The sequence below is a fragment of the Copadichromis virginalis genome, linkage group LG4 (assembly GCF_057382275.1).
Source record: "Copadichromis virginalis isolate Kocher_CV1m ecotype Utaka linkage group LG4, C_Virginalis_male_GT1.1, whole genome shotgun sequence".
Lineage (NCBI taxonomy): Eukaryota > Metazoa > Chordata > Actinopteri > Cichliformes > Cichlidae > Copadichromis > Copadichromis virginalis.
Window position 1 is genome coordinate 7,958,584 of NC_140621.1, and position 14,118 is coordinate 7,972,701.

Sequence of the window (14,118 nt, forward strand, 5' to 3'; positions counted from 1 at the left end):
ATTTCCATGCCTCGAACTTTTGCGAACTCCTCCTTGGGGTTTCATTTCATAACCTTCAAATTTGGACAGTGTCAACTACACCCTTGTGCCATGTTAAATTGCGGAGCTTTTGAGTTTTCACAATACTATGAGGCCGTGGCGCCATGGCGAATTTCGATGACTCGCCATGAAAATCTTATTGCCTCTCATTTTGTCATACATTTTCTGACCTTGACCAAAGTGAACACATATGATAAGGCTCCACCCCTGAACATATTTCAACTGCCATATTTGACACCAGGGACAGCGCCACCTAGTGGGAACAGGAAATGTCATGTTTTACACTTTGGGGTACAGTATAGTGATGGGTGACACCTGCAGCCTCAAATTTCTCCAGGAAAGCCTTAAGGAGTTGGTCTTGGGTTACAGTGAAAACTGTGAGTTTTCGCGAAAGGGTGTGACCCCAGCAGCATGGCGAACTTTGATGTCTCGCCATGAAGAAACAAATTAGTATAACTCAATGAAATCCAGTCTGATCAGTACCAGACTTTACAGGCATGATGTCAGACCCGCCCTGAACAGATTGATGTGCCCATTGTCGGAAATACGGACAGCGCCACCTAGTGGCAACAGGAAATGTCATGGCTTTAATTTTGTTGTACTGATTTTCACAGGTTCATCGTGGCCACCTCAAAAGCGGTGAATATCACCATCAGTCCTTCATGATGCTGCAGTGCGAAAATTGTGACTTTAAACTGAACGGCGCACCCTGGTGGCAACGCTGTTCACCATGAAAAATGAAGTGGCTTTTGAGGGGCTTGGAAAGTTTAAAAAGTCTTGAAATTTGGCACACACCTCCAATGTGCTTAAGGCTTTGTTGTTATGTGATCATTTTCATTGAATAGCGCAAAATGGCTCCACAGCGCCCCCTACAAAATTTCAAAACATCAGCCCCAGCTCTGTGTTTGATCTATGAGTCTGAAACCTGGTAAGCTTATAGGAGATATCAAGATGTACAAAAAAGTCTCTTGGAGCAATATCCCAAATCCAACAGGAAGTCAGCCATTTTAAAATTAATGTGTAATTTTGGCGACATTTTCCCCTCTTTTCAGGCTTCATACTTTGACGAACTCCTCCAAGGGATTTCATCAGATTGGACCGATCTGAAGTTTGTGGAATCTAAAGACCTTTGTGATGTTAAATTGCGAAGCTTTTTACATTCAAGGAAACGGGGTGGTCATGGCGGCACTTAGAGTTTCAATCACTCGCCAAAAAGCAGTAATCTGCTGTCACTCAAAAACACAATATCCATTCTCTCCCAAACGTCGCAGGTGTGATGAGACTCGAGCTCGGAAATGTTTGTTATGCCATTTGTCGGTAATAGTTAGAGCGCCACCTAGTGGAACGACTAACTAATCATGAATGAATGAGTTGAAATGTTAGCTGATGGTTAAATGCATGAATTCCATCAATGTGACATCACATCGGACGTGCTGGTTTTAGGTGTTGGGCGTGGCTCGACGCGCCGGGGGTGCGAGGGCCCTCATAACGCTGCTTGCAGCTTTAATTATTATTATTATTATTCAGGCAAAACAAGGGCCTTTTTGAGGGCCTAAATATGCTCAAAAACTCATGAAATTTTGCACACATGCCAGGTCTGGTGAAAAATTTTGTATTTTAATGGTTTTACATATGAGCACTGGGAAATGGCTCTACAGCGCCACCTATGCCTTGTTAAATGCAGCCCTACGACCACATCGTTTCAGCTACATGTATGAAATTTGGCACACATGTGTATCATGCCGAGTCGAACAAAAAAGTCTGTGGGCCCATTGATGCAAACCCAACAGGAAGTCCGCCATTTGGAAGAGAAGGTGACATTTTGGCTCTAATTTTGCCATTTCCATGCCTCGAACTTTTGCGAACTCCTCCTTGGGATTTGGTTGTATAAGCTTCATCTTTGGTCAGTGTCAACTACACACCTGGGCCATGTTAAATTGCAGAGCTTTTGAGTTTTCACAATACTATGAGGCCGTGGCGCCATGGCGAATTTCGATGACTCGCCATGAAAATCTTATTGCCTCTCATTTTGTCATACATTTTCTGACCTTGACCAAAGTGAACACATATGATAAGGCTCCACCCCTGAACATATTTCAACTGCCATATTTGACACCAGGGACAGCGCCACCTAGTGGGAACAGGAAATGTCATGTTTTACACTTTGGGGTACAGTATAGTGATGGGTGACACCTGCAGCCTCAAATTTCTCCAGGAAAGCCTTAAGGAGTTGGTCTTGGGTTACAGTGAAAACTGTGACTTTTCGCAAAAGGGTGTGACCCCAGCAGCATGGCGAACTTTGATGTCACGCCATGAAGAAAGAAATTAGTATAACTCAATGAAATCCAGTCTGATCAGTACCAGACTTTACAGGCATGATGTCAGACCCGCCCTGAACAGATTGACGTGCCCATTGTCGGAAATACGGACAGCGCCACCTAGTGGCCACAGGAAATGTCATGGCTTTAATTTTGTTGTACTGATTTTCACAGGTTCATCGTGGCCACCTCAAAAGCGGTGAATATCACCATCAGTCCCTCGTGATGCTTCAGTGCAAAAATTGTGACTTTACACTGAACGGCGCACCCTGGTGGCAACGCGGTTCAACATGAAAGATGAAGTGGCTTTTGAGGGGCTTGGAAAGTTTATAGAGGCTTGAAATTTGGCACACACCCCCAAATGGATGAAGGCTTTGTTGTCATGTGATCATTTTCATTGAATAGCGCGAAATTGCTCCACAGCGCCCCCTACAAAGTTTCAAAATATCAGCCCCTGCTCTGTGTTTTATCTATGAGTCTGAAACCTGGTAAGCTTATAGGAGATATCAAGATGTACAAAAAAGTCTCTTGGAGCAATATCCCAAATCCAACAGGAAGTCAGCCATTTTAAAATTAATGTGCAATTTTGGCAACATTTTCCCCTCTTTTCAGGCATCGTTCTTTGCCGAACTCCTCCAAGGGATTTCATCAGATTGCACTATTCTTCAGTGTGTGGAATCCAAAGACCTTTGTGTTGTTAAATTGCGAAGCTTTTTACGTTCAGGGAAACGGGGTGGTCATGGCGGCACGTAGACTCTCAATCACTCGCCAAAACGCAGTAATCTGCTGTTACTCAAAAACACAATGTCCAATCTCACCCAAAGGTCGCAGGCATAATGAGACTCAAGTTCGGAAATGTTTGTTATGCCATTTGTACATAATGGTTAGAGCGCCACCTAGTGGAACGACTAACTAATCATGAATGAATGAGTTGAAATGTTAGCTGGTGGTTAAATGCATGAATTCCATCAATGTGACATCAGATCGGACGTGCTGGTTTTAGGTGTTGGGCGTGGCTCGACGCGCCGGGGGTGCGAGGGCCCTCATAACGCTGCTTGCAGCTTTAATTATTATTATTATTATTCACCCCAAACAAGGGCCTTTTTGAGGGCCTAAACATGCTCAAAAACTCATGAAATTTTGCACACATGCCAGGTCTGGTGAAAAATTTTGTATTTTAATGGTTTTACATATGAGCACTGGGAAATGGCTCTACAGCGCCACCTATGCCTTGTTAAATGCAGCCCTACGACCACATCGTTTGAGCTACACATATGAAATTTGGCACACATGTGTATCATGCCAAGACGAACAAAAAAGTCTGTGGGCCCATTGACGCAAACCCAACAGGAAGTCCGCCATTTGGAAGAGAAGGTGACATTTTGGCTCTAATTTTGCCATTTCCATGCCTCGAACTTTTGCGAACTCCTCCTTGGGGTTTCATTTCATAACCTTCAAATTTGGACATGGTCAACTACACCCTTGTGCCATGTTAAATTGCGGAGCTTTTGAGTTTTCACAATACTATGAGGCCGTGGCGCCATGGCGAATTTCGATGACTCGCCATGAAAATCTTATTGCCTCTCATTCTGTCATACATTTTCCGATCTGGTCCAAAGAGCACACATATGATAAGGCTCCACCCCTGAACATATTTCAACTGCCATATTTAAAATCAAGGACAGCGCCACCTAGTGGGAACAGGAAATGTCATGTTTTACACTTTGGGGTACAGTATTGTGATGGGTGACATCTGCAGCCTCAAATTTCTCCAGGAAAGCCTTAAGGAGTTGGTCTTGGGTTACAGTGAAAACTGTGACTTTTCACGAAAGGGTGTGACCCCAGCAGCATGGCGAACTTTGATGTCACGCCATGAAGAAACAAATTAGTATAACTCAATGAAATCCAGTCTGATCAGTACCAGACTTTACAGGCATGATGTCAGACCCGCCCTGAACAGATTGATATGCCCATTGTCGGAAATACGGACAGCGCCACCTAGTGGCAACAGGAAATGTCATGGCTTTAACTTTGTTGTACTGATTTTCACAGGTTGATCGTGGCCACCTCAAAAGCGGTGAATATCACCATCAGTCCCTCGTGATGCTTCAGTGCAAAAATTGTGACTTTAAACTGAACGGCGCACCCTGGTGGCAACGCGGTTCATCATGAAAGATGAAGTGGCTTTTGAGGGGCTTGGAAAGTTTATAGAGGCTTGAAATTTGGCACACACCTCCAAATGGATGAAGGCATTGTTGTTATGTAACCATTTTCCTTGAATAGCGCAAAATGGCTCCACAGCGCCCCCTACAATATTTCAAAACATCAGCCCCTGCTCTGTGTTTCATCTATGAGTCTGACACTTGGTAAGCTTGTGTAAGATATCAAGGTGTACAAAAAAGTCTCTTGGAGCAATATCCCAAATCCAACAGGAAGTCAGCCATTTTAAAATTAATGTGTAATTTTGATGACATTTTCCCCCCTTTTCAGGCCTCATACTTTGACGAACTCCTCCAAGGGATTTCATCATATTAAAGCATTCTTCAGTGTGTAGAATCTAAAGACCTTTGTGATGTTAAATTGCGAAGCTTTTTCCGTTCAGGGAAACGGGGTGGTCATGGCGGCACGTAGAGTTTCAATCACTCGCAAAAAGCAGTAATCTGCTGTCACTAAAAAACACAATGTCCAATCTCTCCCAAAGGTCGCAGGTGTGATGAGACTCGAGCTTGGAAATGGTTGTTATGCTATTTGTCAATAATGGTTAGAGCGCCACCTAGTGGTACGACTAACTAATCATGAATGAATGAGTTGAAATGTTAGTTGGTGGTTAAATTCCTGAATTCCATCAATGTGACATCAGATCGGACGTGCTGGTTTTAGGTGTTGGGCGTGGCTCGACACGCCGGGGTGCGAGGGCCCTCATAACGCTGCTTGCAGCTTTAATTATTATTATTATTCACCCCAAACAAGGGCCTTTTTGAGGGCCTAAACATGCTCAAAAACTCATGAAATTTTGCACACATGCCAGGTTTGGTGAAAAATTTTGTATTTTAATGGTTTTACATATGAGCACTGGGAAATGGCTCTACAGCGCCACCTATGCCTTGTAAAATGCAGCCCTACGACCACATCGTTTGAGCTACATGTATGAAATTTGGCACACATGTGTATCATGCCAAGACGAACAAAAAAGTCTGTGGGCCCATTGACGCAAACCCAACAGGAAGTCCGCCATTTGGAAGAGAAGGTGACATTTTGGCTCTAATTTTGCCATTTCCATGCCTCGAACTTTAACGAACTCCTCCTTGGGATTTGGTCCTATAAGCTTCAAATTTGGACAGTGTCAACTACACCCTTGTGCCATGTTAAATTGCGGAGCTTTTGAGTTTTCACAATAGTATGAGGCCGTGGCGCCATGGCGAATTTTGATGACTCGCCATGAAAATCTTATTGCCTCTCATTCTGTCATACATGTTCCGATCTGGACCAAAGAGCACACATATGATAAGGCTCCACCCCTGAACATATTTCAACTGCCATATTTGACATCAAGGACAGCGCCACCTAGTGGGAACAGGAAATGTTATGTTTTACACTTTGGGGTACAGTATTGTGATGGGTGACATCTGCAGCCTCAAATTTCTCCAGGAAAGCCTTAAGGAGTTGGTCTTGGGTTACAGTGAAAACTGTGACTTTTCACGAAAGGGTGTGACCCCAGCAGCATGGCGAACTTTGATGTCACGCCATGAAGAAACAAATTAGTATAACTCAATGAAATCCAGTCTGATCAGTACCAGACTTTACAGGCATGATGTCAGACCCGCCCTGAACAGATTGATGTGCCCATTGTCAGAAATACGGACAGCGCAACCTAGTGGCAACAGGAAATGTCATGGCTTTAACTTTGTTGTACTGATTTTCACAGGTTGATCGTGGCCACCTCAAAAGCGGTGAATATCACCATCAGTCCCTCGTGATGCTTCAGTGTAAAAATTGTGACTTTAAACTGAACGGCGCACCCTGGTGGCAACGCGGTTCATCATGAAAGATGAAGTGGCTTTTGAGGGGCTTGGAAAGTTTATAGAGGCTTGAAATTTGGCACACACCTCCAAATGGATGAAGGCATTGTTGTTATGTAACCATTTTCCTTGAATAGCGCAAAATGGCTCCACAGCGCCCCCTACAATATTTCAAAACATCAGCCCCTGCTCTGTGTTTCATCTATGAGTCTGACACTTGGTAAGCTTGTGTAAGATATCAAGGTGTACAAAAAAGTCTCTTGGAGCAATATCCCAAATCCAACAGGAAGTCAGCCATTTTAAAATTAATGTGTAATTTTGATGACATTTTCCCCCCTTTTCAGGCCTCATACTTTGACGAACTCCTCCAAGGGATTTCATCATATTGAAGCATTCTTCAGTGTGTAGAATCTAAAGACCTTTGTGATGTTAAATTGCGAAGCTTTTTCCGTTCAGGGAAACGGGGTGGTCATGGCGGCACGTAGAGTTTCAATCACTCGCAAAAAGCAGTAATCTGCTGTCACTAAAAAACACAATGTCCAATCTCTCCCAAAGGTCGCAGGTGTGATGAGACTTGAGCTTGGAAATGTTTGTTATGCTATTTGTCAATAATGGTTAGAGCGCCACCTAGTGGCATGACTATAATCCTGGTTGAATAAGATGAAATGTTAGCTGGTGATTAAAAGCATGAAATCCATCAATGTGACATCACATCGGACGTGCCGGTTTGAGGTGTTGGCAGTGGCTCGACGTGCCGGGGGTGCGAGGGCCCTCATAACGCTGCTTGCAGCTTTAATTAGGGCCCGAGCACTGACAGTGCGAAGGCCCTATTGTAATTGCTCTGTTTATTATTATTATTATTATTATTATTATTTCGGCAAATGAATTGGCCGTTTGAGGGCCTAAACATGCTCGAAAACTCATGAAATTTTGCACACGCGTCAGGTCTGGTGAAAATTTACGTATTTTAATGTTGTCAGACATGGCCAGGGAAAATTAGCTCAGTAGCGCCACCTAGAAAATTGAAAAACGCGAGCCCCCGGTATGGGTATGGCCTACAAGTTTGAAAGTCGGTACACCGTTATAACGTTCAGAGTCGAACAAAAAAGTCTATTATGGCAATGTCCTAAACCCAACAGGAAGTCCGCCATTTTGGATTGAAGGTGACATTTTGGCTCTGATTTTACCGTTTCCATGCCTTGTACTTTAACGAACTCCTCCTTGGGATTTGGTCCTATAAACTTCAAATTTGGACAGTGTCAACTACACCCTTGTACCATGTTAAATTGCGGAGCTTTTGAGTTTTCACAATACTATGAGGCCGTGGCGCCATGGCGAATTTCGATGACTCGCCATGAAAATCTTATTGCCTCTCATTTTGTCATACATTTTCTGACCTTGACCAAAGTGAACACATATGATAAGGCTCCACCCCTGAACATATTTCAACTGCCATATTTGACATCAAGGACAGCGCCACCTAGTGGGAACAGGAAATGTCATGTTTTACACTTTGGGGTACAGTATAGTGATGGGTCACATCTGCAGCCTCAAATTTCTCCAGGAAAGCCTTAAGGAGTTGGTCTTGGGTTACAGTGAAAACTGTGAGTTTTCGCGAAAGGGTGTGACCCCAGCAGCATGGCGAACTTTGATGTCACGCCATGAAGAAACAAATTAGTATAACTCAATGAAATCCAGTCTGATCAGTACCAGACTTTACAGGCATGATGTCAGACCCGCCCTGAACAGATTGATGTGCCCATTGTCGGAAATACGGACAGCGCCACCTAGTGGCAACAGGAAATGTCATGGCTTTAACTTTGTTGTACTGATTTTCACAGGTTGATCGTGGCCACCTCAAAAGCGGTGAATATCACCATCAGTCCCTCGTGATGCTTCAGTGCAAAAATTGTGACTTTAAACTGAACGGCGCACCCTGGTGGCAACGCGGTTCATCATGAAAGATGAAGTGGCTTTTGAGGGGCTTGGAAAGTTTATAGAGGCTTGAAATTTGGCACACACCTCCAAATGGATGAAGGCATTGTTGTTATGTAACCATTTTCCTTGAATAGCGCAAAATGGCTCCACAGCGCCCCCTACAATATTTCAAAACATCAGCCCCTGCTCTGTGTTTCATCTATGAGTCTGACACTTGGTAAGCTTGTGTAAGATATCAAGATGTACAAAAAAGTCTCTTGGAGCAATATCCCAAATCCAACAGGAAGTCAGCCATTTTAAAATTAATGTGCAATTTTGATGACATTTTCCCCTCTTTTCAGGCCTCATACTTTGACGAACTCCTCCAAGGGATTTCATCATATTGAAGCATTCTTCAGTGTATGGAATCCAAAGACCTTTGTGTTGTTAAATTGCGAAGCTTTTTACGTCCAGGGAAACGGGGTGGTTATGGCGGCACTTAGAGTTTGAATCACTCGCCAAAAAGCAGTAATCTGCTGTCACTCAAAAACACAATGTCCAATCTCTCCCAAACGTCTCAGGTGTGATGAGACTCGAGCTTGGAAGTGTTTGTTATGCCATTTGTACATAATGGTTAGAGCGCCACCTAGTGGAATGACTAACTAATCATGAATGAATGAGTTGAAATGTTAGCTGGTGGTTAAATGCATGAATTCCATCAATGTGACATCAGATCGGACGTGCTGGTTTTAGGTGTTGGGCGTGGCTCGACGCGCCGGGGGTGCGAGGGCCCTCATAACGCTGCTTGCAGCTTTAATTATTATTATTATTATTATTCCGGCAAATGAATTGGCCGTTTGAGGGCCTAAACATGCTCGAAAACTCATGAAATTTTGCACACGCGTCAGGTCTGGTGAAAATTTACGTATTTTAATGTTCTCGGACATGGCCAGGGAAAATTAGCTCATTAGCGCCACCTAGAAAAATGAAAAATGCGAGCCCCCGGTATGGGTATGACCTACATATTTGAAAGTCGGTACACCTATATAACGTTGAGAGTCGAACAAAAAAGTCTATTATGGCAATGTCCTAAACCCAACAGGAAGTCCGCCATTTTGGATTGAAGGTGACATTTTGGGTCTGATTTTACCGTTTCCATACCTTGTACTTTAACGAACTCCTCCTTGGGATTTGGTCCTATAAACTTCAAATTTGGACAGTGTCAACTACACCCTTGTGCCATGTTAAATTGCGGAGCTTTTGAGTTTTCACAATACTATGAGGCCGTGGCGCCATGGCGAATTTCGATGACTCGCCATGAAAATCTTATTGCCTCTCATTCTGTCATACATGTTCCGATCTGGACCAAAGAGCACACATATGATAAGGCTCCACCCCTGAACATATTTCAACTGCCATATTTGACATCAAGGACAGCGCCACCTAGTGGGAACAGGAAATGTCATGTTTTACACTTTGGGGTACAGTATAGTGATGGGTGACATCTGCAGCCTCAAATTTCTCCAGGAAAGCCTTAAGGAGTTGGTCTTGGGTTACAGTGAAAACTGTGACTTTTCGCAAAAGGGTGTGACCCCAGCAGCATGGCGAACTTTGATGTCACGCCATGAAGAAACAAATTAGTATAACTCAATGAAATCCAGTCTGATCAGTACCAGACTTTACAGGCATGATCTCAGACCCGCCCTGAACAGATTGATGTGCCCATTGTGGGAAATACGGACAGCGCCACCTAGTGGCAACAGGAAATGTCATGGCTTTAATTTTGTTGTACTGATTTTCACAGGTTCATCTTGGCCACCTCAAAAGCGGTGAATATCACCATCAGTCCCTCGTGATGCTTCAGTGCAAAAATTGTGAGTTTAAACTGAACGGCGCACCCTGGTGGCAACGCTGTTCAACATGAAAGATGAAGTGGCTTTTGAGGGTCTTGGCAAGTTTATAGAGGTTTGAAATTTGGCACACACCTCCAAATGGATGAAGGCTTTGTTGGCATGTGATCATTTTCATTGAATAGCGCGAAATTGCTCCACAGCGCCCCCTACAAAATTTCAAAACCACAGCCCCTGCTCTGTGTTTTATGTATGAGTCTGAAACCTGGTAAGCTTATAGGAGATATCAAGATGTACAAAAAAGTCTCTTGGAGCAATATCCCAAATCCAACAGGAAGTCAGCCATTTTAAAATTAATGTGCAATTTTGGCAACATTTTCCCCTCTTTTCAGGCATCGTTCTTTGACGAACTCCTCCAAGGGATTTCATCATATTGAACCAATCTCCAGTGTGTGGAATCTAAAGACCTTTGTGATGTTAAATTGCGAAGCTTTTTACGTTCAGTGAAACGGGGTGGTTATGGTGGCACTTAGAGTTTGAATCACTCGCCAAAAAGCAGTAATCTGCTGTCACTCAAAAACACAATGTCCAATCTCTCCCAAACGTCAGATCGGAGGTGCTGGTTTTAGGTGTTGGGCGTGGCTCGACACGCCAGGGTGCGAGGGCCCTCATAACGCTGCTTGCAGCTTTAATTATTATTATTATTCAGGCAAAACAAGGGCCTTTTTGAGGGCCTAAACATGCTCAAAAACTCATGAAATTTTGCACACATGCCAGGTCTGGTGAAAAATTTTGTATTTTAATGGTTTTACATATGAGCACTGGGAAATGGCTCTACAGCGCCACCTATGCCTTGTTAAATGCAGCCCTACGACCACATCGTTTGAGCTACATGTATGAAATTTGGCACACATGTGTATCATGCCAAGACGAACAAAAAAGTCTGTGGGCCCATTGACGCAAACCCAACAGGAAGTCCGCCATTTGGAAGAGAAGGTGACATTTTGGCTCTAATTTTGCCATTTCCATGCCTCGAACTTTAACGAACTCCTCCTTGGGATTTGGTCCTATAAGCTTCAAATTTGGACAGTGTCAACTACACCCTTGTGCCATGTTAAATTGCGGAGCTTTTGAGTTTTCACAATAGTATGAGGCCGTGGCGCCATGGCGAATTTTGATGACTCGCCATGAAAATCTTATTGCCTCTCATTCTGTCATACATGTTCCGATCTGGACCAAAGAGCACACATATGATAAGGCTCCACCCCTGAACATATTTCAACTGCCATATTTGACATCAAGGACAGCGCCACCTAGTGGGAACAGGAAATGTCATGTTTTACACTTTGGGGTACAGTATAGTGATGGGTGACATCTGCAGCCTCAAATTTCTCCAGGAAAGCCTTAAGGAGTTGGTCTTGGGTTACAGTGAAAACTGTGACTTTTCACGAAAGGGTGTGACCCCAGCAGCATGGCGAACTTTGATGTCACGCCATGAAGAAACAAATTAGTATAACTCAATGAAATCCAGTCTGATCAGTACCAGACTTTACAGGCATGATGTCAGACCCGCCCTGAACAGATTGATATGCCCATTGTCGGAAATACGGACAGCGCCACCTAGTGGCAACAGGAAATGTCATGGCTTTAACTTTGTTGTACTGATTTTCACAGGTTGATCGTGGCCACCTCAAAAGCGGTGAATATCACCATCAGTCCCTCGTGATGCTTCAGTGCAAAAATTGTGACTTTAAACTGAACGGCGCACCCTGGTGGCAACGCGGTTCATCATGAAAGATGAAGTGGCTTTTGAGGGGCTTGGAAAGTTTATAGAGGCTTGAAATTTGGCACACACCTCCAAATGGATGAAGGCATTGTTGTTATGTAACCATTTTCCTTGAATAGCGCAAAATGGCTCCACAGCGCCCCCTACAATATTTCAAAACATCAGCCCCTGCTCTGTGTTTCATCTATGAGTCTGACACTTGGTAAGCTTGTGTAAGATATCAAGGTGTACAAAAAAGTCTCTTGGAGCAATATCCCAAATCCAACAGGAAGTCAGCCATTTTAAAATTAATGTGTAATTTTGATGACATTTTCCCCCCTTTTCAGGCCTCATACTTTGACGAACTCCTCCAAGGGATTTCATCATATTGAAGCATTCTTCAGTGTGTAGAATCTAAAGACCTTTGTGATGTTAAATTGCGAAGCTTTTTCCGTTCAGGGAAACGGGGTGGTCATGGCGGCACGTAGAGTTTCAATCACTCGCAAAAAGCAGTAATCTGCTGTCACTAAAAAACACAATGTCCAATCTTTCCCAAAGGTCGCAGGTGTGATGAGACTCGAGCTTGGAAATGTTTGTTATGCTATTTGTCAATAATGGTTAGAGCGCCACCTAGTGGCATGACTATAATCCTGGTTGAATAAGATGAAATGTTAGCTGGTGATTAAAAGCATGAAATCCATCAATGTGACATCACATCGGACGTGCCGGTTTGAGGTGTTGGCAGTGGCTCGACGTGCCGGGGGTGCGAGGGCCCTCATAACGCTGCTTGCAGCTTTAATTAGGGCCCGAGCACTGATAGTGCGAAGGCCCTATTGTAATTGCTCTGTTTATTATTATTATTATTATTATTATTATTATTATTATTTCGGCAAATGAATTGGCCGTTTGAGGGCCTAAACATGCTCGAAAACTCATGAAATTTTGCACACGCATCAGGTCTGGTGAAAATTTACGTATTTTAATGTTCTCAGACATGGCCAGGGAAAATTAGCTCAGTAGCGCCACCTAGAAAAATGAAAAACGCGAGCCCCCGATATGGGTATGACCAACATGTTTGAAAGTCGGTACACCTATATAACGTTCAGAGTCGAACAAAAAAGTCTATTATGGCAATGTCCTAAACCCAACAGGAAGTCCGCCATTTTGGATTGAAGGTGACATTTTGGGTCTGATTTTACCGTTTCCATGCCTCGAACTTTTGCGAACTCCTCCTTGGGGTTTCATTTCATGACCTTCAAATTTGGACAGTGTCAACTACACCCTTGTGCCATGTTAAATTGCGGAGCTTTTGAGTTTTCACAATACTATGAGGCCGTGGCGCCATGGCGAATTTCGATGACTCGCCATGAAAATCTTATTGCCTCTCATTCTGTCATACATGTTCCGATCTGGACCAAAGAGCACACATATGATAAGGCTCCACCCCTGAACCTATTTCAACTGCCATATTTGACATCAAGGACAGCGCCACCTAGTGGGAACAGGAAATGTCATGTTTTACACTTTGGGGTACAGTATAGTGATGGGTGACATCTGCAGCCTCAAATTTCTCCAGGAAAGCCTTAAGGAGTTGGTCTTGGGTTACAGTGAAAACTGTGAGTTTTCGCGAAAGGGTGTGACCCCAGCAGCATGGCGAACTTTGATGTCACGCCATGAAGAAACAAATTAGTATAACTCAATGAAATCCAGTCTGATCAGTACCAGACTTTACAGGCATGATGTCAGACCCGCCCTGAACAGATTGATGTGCCCATTGTCGGAAATACGGACAGCGCCACCTAGTGGCAACAGGAAATGTCATGGCTTTCATTTTGTTGTACTGATTTTCACAGGTTCATCGTGGCCACCTGAAAAGCGGTGAATATCACCATCAGTCCCTCGTGATGCTTCAGTGCAAACATTGTGACTTTAAACTGAACGGCGCACCCTGGTGGCAACGCTGTTCACCATGAAAGATGAAGTGGCTTTTGAGGGTCTTGGCAAGTGTATAGAGGCTTGAAATTTGGCACACACCTCCAATGTGACGAAGGCTTTGTTGTCATGTGATAATTTTCATTGAATATCCCAAAATGGCTCCACAGCGCCCCCTACAAAATTTCAAAACCACAGCCCCAGCTCTGTGTTTTATGTATGAATCTGAAACCTGGTAGGCTTATAGGAGATATCAAGATGTACAAAAAAGTCTCTTG